The 12,304-nt window shown below is 47.3% G+C and overlaps 1 protein-coding gene and 1 long non-coding RNA gene across 3 annotated transcripts in view; both read left to right on the top strand.

The window, feature by feature from the left end:
- Positions 1-12,304, top strand: part of LOC106996055 (immunoglobulin lambda-1 light chain-like) — an 801,838-nt gene that overhangs the window by 454,334 nt on the left and 335,200 nt on the right. The window lies entirely within an intron of this gene.
- Positions 6,177-10,494, top strand: LOC144331919 (uncharacterized). Of its 2 annotated transcripts, XR_013399517.1 has the most exons (3): positions 6,177-8,225; positions 8,809-8,970; positions 9,174-10,494. It is a non-coding gene; the product is annotated as an uncharacterized LOC144331919 (long non-coding RNA). The 2 variants fall into 2 exon arrangements; XR_013399516.1 differs by lacking the exon at positions 6,177-8,225 and having other exon boundaries at positions 8,235-8,970.

Raw genomic sequence — 12,304 nt, 5'->3', positions numbered from 1 at the left:
CACCAAGGGAGCTGGCTGCGGGGCTGTCCCTAGGATGTGGGTGCCTGGTTACCAGAGTTCTAAGTTCCAATGGGGTCTGTCACCAAGGAAGTGAACTCACTTCTTTAAGGTTCCATATCCTCGTCTCTTTCCTTCCATAAGATCTACTCAGAAAGCCCTGGGCTGCTTACTGCTCACCCTCCCCCCAGGTCAGCTCCTTACCTGTACACAGGTAAGCCCACCCAGGGCCTGCTTGTACACCTGCGCCTGATGTGCACCTGGGGCCTAGGAATCCACTTGGGGCCTGTGATCCAACAGGGGCCTAATGTTGATTAAAAGTCATTTTGATTATTCCTACAGGGAAGAAAAGGCCTTCTAGCAATAAGAAGCACAGTTTCACATCAAACATGTAAAAATGATCAAAATCTCATGGAAGAAAACTATCGGCCGGGCGCGGTGGCTCAAGCCTGTAATCCCAGCACTTTGGGAGGCCGAGGCGGGCGGATCACAAGGTCAGGAGATTGAGACCACAGTGAAACCCCGTCTCTACTAAAAATACAAAAATTAGCCGGGCGCGGTGGCGGGCGCCTGTAGTCCCAGCTACTCAGGAGGCTGAGGCAGGAGAATGGCGGGAACCCAGGAGGCGGAGCTTGCAGTGAGCTGAGATCGCGCCACTGCACTCCAGCCTGGGCAACAGCGTGAGACTCCGTCTCAAAAAAAAAAAAAAAAAAAAAAAAAAAAGAAAACTATCAATTTTAATCACTGAAATGTTAACTTTTGATAAATATTTAAGTTTATAAGGAAAAATCAAACCATGCTGATTAAACCACAGTTGTAGGGAATGCTATAGAGTTCCTTGTTTGTGGACTGAACACAGAAAGCTCCCACCTACTTATGGTCACAATTTTCTACCTTAATCTTCTTAATCTTATGATTAATAGAAAAAATACCATGACAATGATGGTGATGATGGTTGAAGTACACAACTGAGGTTTAGTGACAGAAACATCAGGTGCTCCAGTTACAGTGCAGCTGTTCTTATTGGGGTGGGAAAATCAACCTTGTGTTCAGTATACATGGGAAGCAGGAGTACATGTGGGGAGAACCGCATTTCACTAGACTAAGGTTTTCCTGCACTCTCCATTCTGTGATCAAAAACCATGGTACAGAGAAGAGCATTTCAACCTGAGACTCAGTTACCAGAAATGCACCTGCCCCACCTCCCTGCAACCATATATGCCACCTCTCTGTGCTGAGCCAGAAGGGTTCACATATGGCACAGACTGACGCTGGACTCCATACTTTTCAGTCTCCCAGGTGTCAGGTGTTTTGTGGTCCCCTGGAGGAGGGAAGCTCCTGGGTTCCATCTTCCTCACCAGCAGGGGGCAGCAGAGCTGCAACCAGAAGTTAGTCTGGGGCTGCCCAGGAGGAGCCTAAGAGGGAGGCCAGTCCTGAAGATTCAAGAGGTATTTGAGGATGAGTCCTGGGTCTGGACCCCAGTAAAGTGCATCCTATCCCCTCGGGCTGCAGTAAACCCGTCCTGAATGCTGCATTCACGCGGCATCTCCCAAATGACAGGAGACGGGGAACAGTGAGGGCCTCACCTAGGAAATGCAGCTGAAGGTGCCTGGGCCCTGGTGTCAGCCTGGGCAGCTCCCACAGGGCTAGGATTCCCTGGGAGACGCCCCGAGGTCGACGTGCTCTAGGAGGAGGGCATAGTGTGAGGAAAAAGGGTTTCCAGGGCCTGAGCCCTTCACCTAGTATTGCTGCCTGAGCCTCCTGCCCCTCTCAGGGTCTTGTGCCTCTCTGTTCAGCAACATTCTGAGGAGCTGAGCCCTCAGTCCTGGGCACTTCCACAGGCTCCCCTGTCCCTTCTCCCTCTGCCTTTCCTTCCAGTTCCAGGCATACTCTGATTCAGGGGCGGATCCTGTGCTCAGGGGAGTCTCAGGTAGGTGGGGTGGGGCATTCAGGACCCTGGTTCCTGGATGGGACATCCCCAGCCTCCTTGAGGAGATGGTTTCCACAGGGAAAGGGATTCTCACTAGTCTCAGGCCACAGCTCTGGCCACCAGGTGGTCTTTGGCTCATTGACAGGATATATGTCATTGCAGGGATCAGGGATTACCACCCTATGGAGCCCACACCCTGTGCAAAGACTGTGTCCCTGGGATTCTCACAGAGACCATGGGGCTTAAAGTTGGATTTCCCATCAATATTTCATGTAAACTTGTAAAAGTCACCAGAAAACCACACTAGATAGAGAACCCTGGTGCTTTATACCATTTTACATAAAATATTGATGGAAAAATAAATAAACAATGGCAGAGCTGAGGATGGCAATGGCTGGTGTACTGTGGGGATGGGGACAGACTAGAAGTATCAACACCATGGGTGAAATGAGACCAGACGTCCTGATGAGTCCACATGGATGAGTGGTTCCTTAAATGACTCAACTATTCTCACTAAAGTAGGTGACAAGTGTCCTAATGACACAATCCATCATTCAGATGAAATGACCAGGATGGGACATTTCCTCAAACCAGGAAGACTGTGGACAAATTCATGAGCAGGTCTGCCCCAGTTCACCTGGCTCTGAGACCACTGGATCTGAGTTCCTCCAGCCCTCCAGGCAGACTCTGCAGAGGGGGCGTCAAGAGTGGATTTAGGACGCAGCTGACCGCAATGTACTGGGGTGTGGGACTCAGCTGTGACTTAGGGAAATGGGGTCTGGTTGAATCATGAGACTGAGGTAGACATCCCTCAGCTGGTCTCTGGATTTCCACAGGTCATGACAAGCCAGTCCTTGGCCTGAATATCCTGGATCAGTCCCCAGACATGAGCTCAGGCTCATGTCATTCTCTACAGAAAAACCAGCGGAGTGGACACTGTGGGATCTGCTCGGATTCCTTCCTCTGATCTCACCCACCCAGCACTGTTGGGAGCTTGTGGCAGCTGAGAGCTGTGCCTTCTTCACTGGGAAGTGCTGCTCAGCACAGAAAACTGCCTCCTCCAGGTTTATGCCCTTCCTCAGCGAGGTTAGGTTTCATGAGTGCCTGAGGCCAACCCTCTGCCTCAATATAGGAGGACCTGAAATTCCTCCTAGCTCCACAGCTCCCTGTGGGAAAGACTGAGGACTCAATGAGGGTCGGGGTCTCCTGCCCGGTGTTCCTTCCCTTACCTCCTTTCACATCCTCTGTGCATACAATTCTTCATGTCAGAGTCTGTTTCCAGGGAACCCAAATTAATATCACCAGCCATCCCCTACATGGGCCATGTGGGACCTCAGGAGGCCACTGTACACTGGAAAGCACCCATTTATTCCTAAATTAGCATTGTGAGTATCCAGATGCCCAATGAGATCTGAGTGTTTCTTGCACTTGTATGGAATGCAAAGGGAGCCTGAGTCACCAGGTGCTCTGGGTTCGGAGGGAGAGTTGGAGTCAGATCCCCCTGCAGGGAAACCCAGGGCAGGAGGAGCAGCCTCACCCCATGCAGGGACCACAGATGTACCCACAGGGTGAGCTGCAGGATGGACACTGCTCACCTCCACCCTCCACACCCTGGGTAAAAAATCATTCTTTCCACCCCTCCTTCAGCCTATCAAAGTTGACAGTTAAAAAACCACAGCAGCCCACGCTTGTCAACAGGAAACCCATTCACATCTCCATCAGCCACACAATCTCCACAGATTCTTCAAAACATAATAACAGTAGCCATGCAAAGTATATATAAGATGTCTCAAATAATTGTACTTAATTACATATGAAGGTGATACTATTTTTGTTATGTTAAGCAAATAAAGTATATTATTTAACTCATTCTCTTCTCTTTGTATTTCTAATGCGATGACGAGACATTGGGATTTCCATGAGGCTCACAACGTATTGTGAATGAACAGTGCTGGTCTGCACCCCTTCAGGTTACAGGGGCTGTGGAGTGACCTGGTGCAGGAAGCCCCATCTCCATCCATAGGACATCGGTGTGAACCCAGGGAGGGGCGCTGGTGTAAGAGAGAGGAGAACCCAGGGGTGAACCACCTGCTTGTGCAGGGGACTAAGCCTTCACTTTGATTCAAATAATATCCTTTCCTATCTACAGTCCATAACAAGAGGGCTCTCTGGTCTTCTTTTTGCTTTCAGGTTTGTGCCCCTTTCAAGTTTCAGGCTGTCAGGAAACCAGCCAGGGAACACTGAGGAAATCCAGGAGTGTGACACTGACTCTGTTGTATGCCATCTGCCGGGGCCATCCCAAACTGCATCGTACCATTTCCTTTCCTGGTGCTCAAATAGCTGTTCCACCCACCTGTCCTGGTTCCAGACATGAATCTACGTGGGAAGACAGGATAGTGTATGTTATAATATTTAAATGGAACCTGAATCCATTAATATTTAATATGAAACATTAAAATAATTTTGTCATAAGCAATGGGGAAAGAAGAAAAGATACAAAAATCTTTTTAAGAAAAAAACAAAAAAACATATTTATTGAATGTCTGTGTGTCTTCATTGTCGCAAGGCTTAGAGAGGTCAGCTTTAAGTTGTGCTGAGGAAGTGGTCTGACGGGAAAAGAAAGAAAGCAGGAAACACGCATCTCTGTGATTTAACACATAAATTACAGTTCAATAAAGCAAACATTCACAATAAATATCACGCTGGTGCACACAGAAAAGCCTGTTAACAGACTTTCCCTTTTTCCTGCTTCGTCATATTCCCATGGATCACCTGTGTGCAGTGTGGGCTCTGTGGTCCCCATTTCTCAGGCTGAGACCCAGATGGTGGGAAGGACACGTCGTCTGCTGATGAGTGGGAAGGGCAGCACTGGGAGCAGTGGAATCAGGCTCAGGACTGTGCACCTGGTCAGTGCTCCTGTTCCCTCCACAGGGTCCCTCCCACATGTGCCCGTGTGGATGTCGGTGCACTGCCTGGGGCGGCTGATGTGCTCCAGGGATTCGATGCTGCAGATGCTTCAGCACAAAGCGTGGGGGTGGGGATGGGACGAGGCTGCACCTGGGGAGACCAGGGACCAACGATACCCAGCAGAGGGGTCCACCAGGTGGGTACCCCCATTTCCTGACAGTAGAAACAGCCTGGAGGTGGGTGCCAAGCAGAGGGCACTGCAGGGTGGGCCAAGGCCTGGAGGGTCACAGAGACACAGGCACCTCACAGCAGAGACCCTGAGGGCCAGGAGCTCGCTCAGGTAAGGGATTTCGGCAGATCTTTCACTCCTGAGGAAATCAGGTACAAAAAAATTAAGTTCCTGCCACCAGAAAAGACAAACAAGGACTTTAGTCTCCTCAGCTGAGCCCCGCTGTCTAGGGAAGCAGAAGCCTCTGAGCCCAGGCCCAGGTGAGGGTGGGGTGGGGGGAGGAGCTCAGGGTGCAGATTTGCATGGAGGCCCCGCCCTCCTCTGAGGCAGAGGAGATAAGACAGGGCTGGGGGCAGGTCCAGTGCTGGGGTCTCAGGAGGCAGCGCTCTCGGGACGTCTCCACCATGGCCTGGACTCTGCTCCTCCTCACCCTCCTCACTCAGGGCACAGGTGACACCTCCAAGGAAGGGGCTTCTGGGTCCTCTGGGCTGATACTTGGTCTCTTGCTCCTCAGCCTCACCTGGGCCCAGCACTGACTCACTGGAGTGTGTTTCTTCCTCTTTCCAGGATCCTGGGCTCAGTCTGCCCTGACTCAGCCTCCCTCAGTGTCCAAGTCTCTTGGACAGTCGGTCACCATCTCCTGCACTGGAACCAGCAATGACGTTGGTGGTTATAATGACGTCTCCTGGTACCAGCAGCACCCAGGCACAGCCCCCAGACTTCTGATTTATGATGTCAGTAAGCGGCCCTCAGGGGTCTCTGATCGCTTCTCTGGCTCCAAGTCTGGCAACACGGCCTCCCTGACCATCTCTGGGCTCCAGGCTGAGGACGAGGCTGATTATTACTGCTGCTCATATAGGAGTGGAAGCACTTTCCACAGTGGTTCAAGTTCATGGGGAACTGAGACCAAAACCTATCCTGGGCTCTCAGGCTCCCTTTCTGCTCTGAAGATGCTTCCTCACCCAGTGCAAGGGGCTTCCTGCAGCATGACCTTCAAAATTCTTCTCTCTCAGCTCCTCTCCTTTCCCACCATGAAATCCAACAGGAAACCTGCCCCGTGGTTTCTCATCCAGGACAGGGACAGCTTCCTGATGCTTGTGTGCTGTGGTCCCTGAATGTGCAACTCTTCCTAGCTCTTCAAATACAGAGACAGTGACAAGGAGCTGCCTGACTGATGTAGTCACTGATTTTTTGGGGATGTCTTCACCCTAAATACATCACCATCGTGGGTAGAATTTTAGCCAACTACATTCTAATGGTTATCGCCACAACTTTGATCTTAGAAACGACAGTGCAGCGAACATCACTGTGCAGCCTCCTTTGCGTTCCTGTGTGAATATGACGATATGATCCATTTCTGAAAGTGAAATTGCGGATCAGAAAGATGTGTGCTTGTAATTTTCACCGGTTGTTGTCAGATTTACCGCCAGAGAGATCTACCAATTTTCAATGCCAGCCATAAGTGCTTACTCAGAGTATATTGTTGAAAGTGTAAATTTTTGCAAACATATCAAACTGAAAAATGTTACCTTTTTACAGTTTTATTTTTGAGTCTCCTGTTCTGCCTAAGATTGGGCCTTTTCAGAAATAGTTCATTACTTTTTCTTTTTTGCATTTGTTAAACTTTTTCTTAAATATCGAGATAAGAAGAATTTTAGTCTTTGTAGCCAGGCACTATGGCTCACGCCTGTAATCCTGAGCACTTTGGAGGGGTAAGACGGGTGAATTGCTTGATCCCAGGAATTTGAGATTAGTCTGGGCTACACAGAGAACCCTCATCTCTATTACATTAAAAAAATAAAAATAAATTTTGAAAAGAATTATTTTAGTCTTTGTTGCCCAAAGATCAACTTTGGGGATATTCCATAGATACCTATAGCATCATTTACAATGTAACCATTTAACATGATAAAAACCACTGTCAGCTCTGGGCCATACTAAAACAGGTGTCAGGTCAGGGATGGCCACAGGATGTGGTTGAACATTCCCTGGTTTGTAGGTTTATCTGAAGGTTGAAAATTCCACCAGCATATGATCTAGGTGGGGATCTCTCTGTGAGGGTCACTGTATTTCACCTGTATTATGCTGAGGTCTTTCATTGGATAAGAACATCCTCATATCATCTATTTGATTGGATCATGGGTTTAAGACAGCCCTGGGTCAAAATCACATAACATTTTTCTGCATTGCTTGCTCTGAGTTTTGGGAGAGTTTTAATTTATCAGGAATAGACTCCCCCTAAGGCAAAAGTCTGAGGGAGTGGGAGGGGCAAGTGGGCCAGAAAACTTGTACCAAAGCTGGAATATCCAAGGCAGGCTCAGAGAGAAGGGTCCTAATATCAACATTTGACTGAAGCCACAAACAGAAGAGAACATGGAAGTTCTGAGAATGACAAATAAACAAACAGTTTAAGTTTTACATGTATTGAATATTTTTATAATCCATGAAAATTCTAGAACAGAATTTAACAATGGGATAAGGAAGAGAGCTTGAGATGTTAAATGATAAAGACCCCAAGTCAAGTTGCCAGAGAAAGAACAGAACCTTTTTGGCAGAAATATGTTTATGCTGCAAATTATCCTCTCATATACATATGTGCGTGTGTGTGTGTGTGTGTGTGTGTTAGGAAACATTCCATGGCACATCCTTCTTTCCTACAGTCAAGATCACCGTCACTCCACAAGGGAACCTAAACCAAATGTCGTATCAAACAGAAAAAATAATGCACTTTGTGTAACCATTAGAGAGTCTCTATTTGCATATCAAAATGTGGATACTTAATGTTAACATCGAAAATATTACTTTAATTTGCATATGAGATGAATTTTCTTTAGACTGTTTATGTCTGTGAGTTGTCTTTCTTAACAAGGGCATACTCTTCTCTTAGTACAATTTAACTTAATGTACTTTTTGTTCTATGTTCTGTATCAATTCTGTTTTTTTTTCTAAACACTGATAAAGATATCCCATGGCTACTGATTAATAAATTCAATTAATGGGTATTTAACTTATGTACATTATTTCAAGGGTAGACAGTTGTGGTTTTCAGACATGTACCTCACAGATGTTGCTGATGCTGACTGGCTCTTCTCTTCTAATCTTAGCAAATAAAGTGGGAAATTTGACTTTCCTGAACACTCAGCTGACAACAGGAGAGAGGAGGTAAAACCCCCCCAAAGCTGTTATCCTTTAAACCCTCAGGATGAATCAGACCTGTAGAATCACCCACACTTGAGTTAGATGATATGCAAATGAGAGTTTGGTCTTAGAGTTTGGATCGGGATTTAGGTGATTGGGATGGGACGAATGCATTTTACAAGTAAAAAAGACATGAGTCTTGGGGTCTGTAGGGTAGAGAGTTCTTGGCTGAATTGTGTCCCCCAGATCTGGGTTGAGTGACATCCCACCATGAGAAGTCCCAGAGAAGTAAATTTGCATAAACACCAAACATGCAATGCCCCACCGGGCCTGAGAGGAAATAAGTGAAGCCTGGGGAGTTCCCATGTGCTTTGGGCTCCTGAGTTCGAGCTCTGGGTGTCTTACCATGGCCTGGACCCCTCTTCGGCTCTCCCTCCTCACCCTCTGCAAAGGTGCTGCCCCCAAGCCCTGCCCTAGGCTCAGCCCTTGCAGGCTCCTGAGCTGGTCCTGCCCTGAACCCTGAGCACAGCCTAGGCACAGCCTCAGGGTGATACCACTGGAAACGTGTTTGTTATCCTCAAGCCCTCTCTCCTGTCCTCTTCTGCAGGCTCTGTGGCCTCCTATGAGCTGACACAGCCACCCTTGGTGTCAGTGTCCTCAGGACAGACAGCCAGGATCACCTGCTCTGGAGATGTACTGAGGGATAATTATGCTGACTGGTACCAGGAGAAGCCAGGCCAGGCCTCTGTGCTGCTGATATATAAAGATGGTGAGCGACCTCCGGGAATCCCTGAGCCATTCTCTGGGTCCACCTCAGGGACACGATTGCCCTGACCATCACCAGGGTCCTGAACAAAGACACGGCTGACTATTACTGTTTTTCCGGGGATGAGAACAATCCCACAGTGACACAGGCAGATGGGGAGGTGAGACACAAATCCATTTTTCATATGTGTCATCTTCTTCCTCCAGGACCAGGAAGACTGTGGACCAAGCCATGAGCAGGTCTGGCCAAGTTCTACTAGATCTGAGACCTCCAGGCCATCCTTTTGTCTAGCCCTACATGTTGACTCTGCAGGAATGGGTTTAGTGCTGCTATAATCAGAATTTACTGGTGATTTGGGGCCTCTGGAGTGACTTGGGGAAATAAGAATGGGATGGAAGATGAGAGAGATGCAGAGAAACATCACTTGGCCTTAGGTTTCCATACAATGGTGATTGGGTCATTCCTTCCAAATATCCTACATCAGTCCCCAAAAATGCCCAGCTCAGCTCAACACCTGAGGTTCCAGGCTTCCATGGCAGCCTGGATTTTGAACAGCAAAGGCAGATGAGGGGACACTGCGGCATCTGCCTCGATACCCTTTTGTGAGCTCACCCGCACTCATCTGCTGGGACCTTCTAGAAGCTCAGAGCTGTACCCTCACAGGAAAGTGCTATTGTTTCCAGAAAACTTCCTTTCTCATATTTAGGTTCAATTTTGAGTGTTTTGGTTTGATGACTGCGTAAGGCCAAGAATCCAAGGCCCTGCCTTAATACAAGTTGACACTGAAAGGCCTTCCAGCTCCAGACTTCCCATCGTGGATCCTGAGGCCTCAGTTGCAATCCTATTGTGGGTCAGGTTCTCCTTCTGCGGGTGATGCCTCCCTCACTCCTTCCAGATTCTCTGTGCATGGAAATCTTTACCTCAGAGTCTACTTCCAGGGAACCCAAACTAAGACGGTCAGCTCTCACCAAAATGAACCACCATGGACCTGAGATGGCCACTATACACTGGAATGCACCAGCGAACTTCCTAAATTTCCACTGTGAGCATCCAAATGCTCAACTATTTCTGAGTGTTCCTTCTATTCTTATAAAATGAAAAGGGAGCCTGAAATGCCAGCTACTATGAGTCCTGAAGGAGAGGAGGAATCATATCTTCCTGCAAGGAATCCACAGAAAAGGGAGCAACCTCACACCATGCAGGGAACAGAGATGCTCCCACAGGGGCAGCTGTAGGATGGATACTGCCCACCTCCACCCTGCACATCCTGCACAATCACTCTTTCACCCCCTCTTCAGCTTATCAAAGTTGGCACTTACGAAGGCAGCACAGCTCACCCTTGGCAATCCGACTCCTTCAAGCCTCCATCAACCATACAATCTCAACATAAAGAATCTCCCCAAAATAAAATAATAACAGTAGCTATGAAAACATCTATAAAATATCTCATAAATAATTTTAGATTGTGTACATGTGTAAATATTATTTTTCATACTTTGGGTTAAATAAAGTATATTATTGAAACTGGTTTACCTTTTTATTTTTTATGTCTAATATGGTGACGAGACAGTAGGATTCACATGAGGCTCACATCATGTTGTGATTGTACAGTGCTGGTCTGGTCTTACCCCTTCAGCTGACGGTGCTTTGGAGTAACCTGCTTCAGCCCCATCTCCACCCGTAAGACGGTGAAGCCAGGGAGAGGCACTGGTGGAAGAGAAATGAGAACACGTATGTAGACCAGCTGTTTATGCAGGTGATTGAGTCCTGGAGCCCTGACCCTGCTCTGTCCCAGATGTGTCACATCCATCTCACCAGAGACCACTGCTGGTCTGCCTGAGCTCACAGCTGGGGGGATCTGGCAGTTCTGGCAACATGGTCGCTTGATGTCCAGTGTTATCCTGTCTCTCCCAGGGCCCAGTAAGATAAAAGGAGCTGTTTTTCCAAAGGGAAGTAATACTCTACTGCACATGACATGGCCTTCTTCCAAAACCCCAGGAGTCTACATTGGGATTCTCCAATGGGGTTTGCCATGTGCAGGAGGTTTCAGTTCCCACGGTAGAGTCAGCTGGATTCTCTGGCCCCAACAGCAGGACACTCACAACCCTGCCTGCACCTGCTGCAGAGCCTCATTACTCTGGGCCTGGGTGATATTTATGGCTCCTGATATATGGGTCGGAGTCACATCCCCAAGTGTAAAATATACTACTCCTAGACCTTTAGAGACCTTGTGTCTCTTTCTTCCTGGGAGGAATTGAAGGCTATAATAACATGTTGTTTATGTTGTAGGAGAGTCTCAGCTGCTCCAGACAACTAAACTCTCAATTTCAGCTAGTATGAAAGAGGAAACATCTTAGTTTATTTCCCACTCTCAAAAGTACATGGATCTCACAAAAGCTTCCAATAGGCCGCACCCATCATGTACATGTGATTGAACTATGATGTCCAGATGGTCTGAACTCCCATAATGATATAATGATAGGGAAGGGAGAGCTAATGATGCCCGGCAGAAAAAGTGTGAATGTATACTGTTGTCCATCCCACATGAATGTGCACTGATTCTGATCCTAGTCTCTGAGGGGAATAGACAAGACCTCAGTATCTGCTTCAATGATGTAACTGTGCACCTGCAGCCATAGCATTCTGTTCCAGGAGATCCCCATCTGGCACAGATACTGTAAATGCCACTATTGCCTGTCTGGATCTGTACAAATCCAAATTCATCTTCCAGGATCCTTCAACTATTGTAGAGATCAGTCCGGTGAACTGAAACACCAGAAGTAATCACACGTACTGCAGAAGAGGAGAGAGCTGTTTCAGAGGGCACAGTCCTGTTGAAATTCCTCTGCTCCTTGGGTAGAAACTTCCCACCCCCTACTGTACTGAGATTTCACAGAAGCTGGAGTTGACGTGCAAACATGGTCTTTAGTTCATCCTTGGTATTTTCTTTTTATCACACACTCATCATTTTGTCTACAATTTCCAAAGTTTCTAAAGTAGCTGTCTAGTAGATACAGACGTTCTGAGTGCACTGATGAAAAAGCTCTGGGGTTGGATAGTGGTGATGACAGCACAACATTTTTACTGTACTTACTGCCACTTAATTACACACTTAAAAATGATGAAAAGGACGAAACGTTTTGTTATGTTTATTTTACCATAATAAAAATACTGCATACACAAGAAGCAAAGTAATGCTAGTTTAATTTTGAATTATGCAACTGTTAAAAATGGAAAGAATTTTGTACTAAGCACCATTTTCTCTGCTCTATATGCTACAACTCAACTTTCTCTCTCTCTCTCTCTTTCTCATTAACAATGATCTCCTGTCTGGTCC

This window comes from Macaca mulatta, chromosome 10, assembly GCF_049350105.2.
Source record: "Macaca mulatta isolate MMU2019108-1 chromosome 10, T2T-MMU8v2.0, whole genome shotgun sequence".
Taxonomy (NCBI): domain Eukaryota; kingdom Metazoa; phylum Chordata; class Mammalia; order Primates; family Cercopithecidae; genus Macaca; species Macaca mulatta.
Note: the sequence above shows the minus strand (reverse complement) of the source record. Positions and strands in the feature narration are given on the sequence as shown.